The sequence below is a fragment of the Triticum aestivum genome, chromosome 4D, assembly GCF_018294505.1.
Source record: "Triticum aestivum cultivar Chinese Spring chromosome 4D, IWGSC CS RefSeq v2.1, whole genome shotgun sequence".
Classification (NCBI taxonomy): Eukaryota; Viridiplantae; Streptophyta; class Magnoliopsida; order Poales; family Poaceae; genus Triticum; species Triticum aestivum.
In genome coordinates, this window is record NC_057805.1 from 501,002,409 (window position 1) to 501,007,285 (window position 4,877).

Sequence of the window (4,877 nt, forward strand, 5' to 3'; positions counted from 1 at the left end):
GTGCGGGGTCAAAAACTATTTGAGAGAAAAGCGCGCGGAGTCACGCGGACCACGCGGGACAAACAAAATAGCAGAAGTTACGCGAAGCAGCCTCCACGTGCCAAGAGACCCCACACTCGGCCACTCCCCACGACTTCTTCCATCTGTAGCCGACCCAGCCGCCGCACTCGTCGCCGTGAACACCGCCGCTTCCCCATCCCCGCATCCACACAGCCCCGCCAGGGCTGCTGCTCCATTCCCCATCACCACGCCACCGCACCCGCTTCCTCCATCCACGCCGATTGAGACAGAGAGAGGGGGGACAGGGTCGTGGAGCGCCGCCACACGCCTGGATCTGGGTGCTACTGTGCGCATCCTTGCCCGATCTGGACGCCTCCGCGCGCGTCCGTGCCCGATCTGGACGCCTCCGCGCGCGTACATGCCGCATCTGGCCGCCACGATTGAGGATTGGTGGAGGAGCACGGGAAACGGCTTGGTTGTGGAGCAGGGGAAGGGAGCACGGGGCGGCGCCGTTGTGGCTGGAGCAGGGCTTCACTTCGAGGGTGGCGGACACGGCTGCATCGTGTAGGTGGTGGAGAAGGACGACCGTGCGCCCCGGCGTCCTTTGTGTGGTGGCAGTCATGCGCAGTGCCACGTCGAGACTGGATGAAGCACGGGCGACCGTTGTGTCTAGGAGGTGAGCTTCTCATCCTCGATCTCGAGAAGAATTATAGTGACTCATGACGAAACATAGCAGCGTAGGAGGCAGCAATGGAGCAAAGGAGGCAGAGGTGAGGAAGGGCAGCCAGGACCCCCTCCCCCTGTCTCTGAATCCTCTAATCCTTTCCTCAATTCCTGACATACTGAGTAGTTAATTTTGTATGGTTGGCTGCTGAACCCGTTATTGCATTATGTGCATCGAGCAACATTAAATTTATCTCTTTCCTGGCAAATTCGGAATTGGATCATTTGTTCAACAATATACTTCTGATTTTTCCATAATTATGGCTCAAAATGTCATGCAGTCTAATTTGGTTACCTATTTTGTTTTCTTGAAGCTTATAGATGTAGGCGCTCGTAGGTGCTAAATCTTCACATTTAAAGATTCTGGATAGATCCTCTTATCTGTTTTTGCTGTTTTACAACATAAACATCTACAGATATGGAAATTGCAGCACCGTGCAGCTACAGTCCTGCAGCAGGTTGACGGGCGAATGGTCATAGTGGGAAGACAACGGGCATGTCGACTGCTGCGAGTATTCCATTCTCGTAGACAACTACATTTGCATGATGAGCAAGAGGTGTGTTGTTTTCCTGGAGAAAATTTTGAGAAAATCATCAATTTGTTTAGCTTTATTTAAATCTGTTTGTTGATCTGAGATTTTGTACTGTACTCTTCTGGGAGCAATATGTAGCAAACGGTTCGAAATTAGAAACTTCTTTACATTTTAAGGAATAATCCATCTTACCCCTTCGAAAAAGTAGAAGGAAACCCTTCGAAAAAGTAGAAGGAATAATCCATTTTAATATGTTCCTTTATATATGCGGAGAACTTCTTAGTACTAGTTCGTATGTCAAGATGTTATTAGGATACTAAATAATGGTGCTCTTTCTAATAATCAGGCAGACTGTACCATTGTCTATTTATGTGTGCGCATATTTTTGGTAGTATATTGAACAATTGTCCTTGAAAAGTTGAAATAATTGACAGATCCACAGAAGTGAAAGCTGCGGCGATGTCGTTCGTACTCCATATCACTTAGAGAGGACACTAGGAGTGGAATGGCCATCACTTATTATAGTAGTTTTCTGAAAAAATAACCTCCTTTTATGGAGTAACTTTAATTTGGCCATTGAGAATTTGAGAAGTAATTTTCAGGATAAGAGCATCTTTTATCTTGCATAAAGATTGCATCCTTATCTTTCCTGTTCCTCTTGAACGTGATTATGCAACAATTTAAAACTATATTAAATGTTCTTGCAGAATATAAAGTAAAAGTAGTATTGTCATGTACTTTGGTTTAACCTTCAGTGTAATATTTGATTTTCGTGTACTGTGTATGAAAGCTGCATTTGTACTGACTGATTATAATTTGCTTTGCTTCTCATCGCGACTGATAATTTTCTGAAATACTCACTCTATTTTAATCAAGGTGTTGCAGGTGTTATCACTGTAGGAGGTAAGGTTTGCAGCCGAAATATATAACTTATTGCGTCCAGACAATCGAGAAATATAGTACAATAAATTTCTTTTTCTCTTTCATTAACCTGCAGCAGAGGATTTGGCTAATATTTTGCATCTTATCTCGATGACTAGTTGATCTAATATAGAATAGCCTCTCTGTCTGTAACATGTACTTGTTTGAGTTGCCATTCGTAGGGTCTGCTATCGGTGATATAATAAAATGACCTATTTGCTTGTAGTTTCATGCAAGGTTTTGTGAAGTTCTTTTGATAATTTTTCTTGCTAAATGGAAAGGTTCATTTTTTTTCAATGACTGAACAAAAACTTGACCACCGGTACATGGCCAGCTAGGGACTTTAGATAGTGCTCACATGCACTTCTAGTCCTTTACTGTTTGGACTCTACGATATTACTCAACTTTCCTAAGCATGTCTAACAGACCCAGATTTATTGTTTAACTAACCTGGAAAGTGAAACACAAACTAAAAGGACTCTGAATAAGCATAGCTCATAGCTCAACTCTAATTTTTGTTGTGCCAATCATGAGATATCTGCATAGAGTTCTCAGGCAGTCTTACTTCCCTTAGCTTTTGGTCATTCCGAAGTTTCCTTACGACCTTCCTTCCAATTTCTGAAATTGTGTGCACTTAGTTTCTTTCTGCATGAATCCTCTACAGTACATGTACATGTCAATTGACTTAATTTCCTCTTCAGGTTGGCAACGTTGCTACAAGGCTGGACAAGTCACCTAGTGAAATCATTTGCTTCACCTGTTCCGAAGACCATACAAGTTTTTTTTTTACTTTATATTGTATTGACCTGAAAGGCTACAAAGTACATCTGATAAATTAGGATGAACTTTTCATATGTAGCTAGTATGTGGCACATATCTTACTACAAAGTAATATACAAATGTGAAGCACATATGTTGAATGTTCTATTTTTGGGTATGAATGGATTGCAATGCTGAGTTGAGATATTGGTTTATGTCTGTTTTAATGTAGAAAATGCCCCTATTTAGCCAATTATTTGTTGTCTTGGGAATGACGTTCAAGGGCAGATAGACTGCCGGGAAATCCTCTATATGCCCTGCATCATCAGTCTGCCGGCAAAAAACTATGTGCCGGGAATATTTCTAACTGCCAGCAATGGTTTGACCAGGTAGGTCAGAGCATCTGACGGGGATTCTTGTAACTGCCGGGAATTGTTTTTCCCGACAGGACTTTCAAGGGCAGTTCGTATATGCCGGCGAAAATCTTTCCCGGCAGTTATTCTGCCTCCACTGGCTCTTTTTCCCGGCAGTTATGGTGCCCTCTTAAGTTTTGCCATGGTGTAGTGATGTAATATTAAGCGATGCATAACGTAAGCAGACACGAAAGAGTGCGACCTCTCTTGCGGACCCGTGTAGTCCTCGAGGTCATCTGCTCGGTTGATGATGGTAATGCAGTTTTCATGGCTGCCAGCGGCGGGGAAGAAGATCTGAGGCGGCGAAAGACAGTCTGGAGGCCGGATCCCTGCTGTGCTGGACCCTTCTGTCGTTGGAGCAGCTGAGCTGGGGTGGACGACGACGCAGCAGGAGCAGGACAAACCACGCAAGGTTTTCTTTGACAACTATCTGTAAGAGAAGTAATTCTGTAAGGGCTCATTTGAATTGGAGGATTCCAACAATGCAGAGATAGGAAATAGACAGGAATAGGATAGGAATGCACGTGCAAAACAGAGAATTTAAAAACACAGGATTTCTGCCAATCTGGGTATTTGATTCACAACAATTGGAAGATCACAGGATGCAAAGAAGCATGGTGAGATTAAGTCAAACCATAAGAAAATGTACGGTTATAATGCTAATATGCTACTATCTCTTAGTCTTGTGCTTCATGAATAGGAATTTGAAAAGGAGGACAAGTGAAAATTAAAATTCCTACGTTTTTTCTTTCAAGGAGACACTAAAGGAACAAATCCGTGTGCTCAGTGGACAATATATATAACATGTAGAGTAAAAAAGAGATGCAACAAGTGTACAACCTCTTTGGCAAAGCCATGTCGATCTCAACGTGATTGGGTTGGCCGGTGAGGAAGCTCCGGCTGACTTTGCTGTCGGAGGAGGGGAAGAAGATCTTAGGCGTTTGGAGATGGAGCCCGAGGTACTGCTCCGCTGTGATGGAGGGTTTCGTCGTTGGAGCAGCTCCGGTGAGTTGTACGACGCCGAGGCTGAAGCAGGACAAGAGAGACAACGAACAACGTTAACCTGAGTGGAATTCTAATAGCATCTCCAATACATGACGTAAAATACATAACCACAAAGTGCTAGATGTAAAATACATTAGCCGCTCATCTCTAAACTTAACTGTCGAAACTGAACTTAACTGTCGAAACTGAATTTAACTGTCGAAACTGAATTTTGCTGTCGAAACTGAATTTTGCTGTCGAAACTGAACGCACTAGTAAGGTGAGGCTACACGTCGGTCGAATGACTTTTTCATCTCTGGTCAGTCGATTTTGCAGCCGTTGGATACGAAATCAAGGGCCTGCGGTTCATCTTCAACCTCCACCCCCCTGAGCCGCCAGCCACCACCGGCCAAACAGCAGCCCCCCGCCGCCCGCGGCCGGCGGTGCGCCGCCCCGCCCGCCCCGAAAACACTCCCCACCGCCGGTCCGCTGCCCCCCCGGCCATCCCTCTAGGCCCCCCGTGCCGAGCTTTTTCTCCAGCGAT

General features: G+C 44.8%; 1 long non-coding RNA gene across 2 annotated transcripts; it reads left to right on the forward strand.

The window, feature by feature from the left end:
• Window positions 1–3,143, forward strand: LOC123099043 (uncharacterized). 2 transcript variants are annotated; one of them, XR_006448074.1, is made up of 3 exons: window positions 67–676; window positions 1,140–1,280; window positions 2,879–3,143. It is a non-coding gene; the product is annotated as an uncharacterized lncRNA (long non-coding RNA). The 2 variants fall into 2 exon arrangements; XR_006448073.1 differs by having other exon boundaries at window positions 1–676; window positions 1,140–3,143.
• Window positions 3,144–4,877: the final 1,734 nt, after the last annotated feature.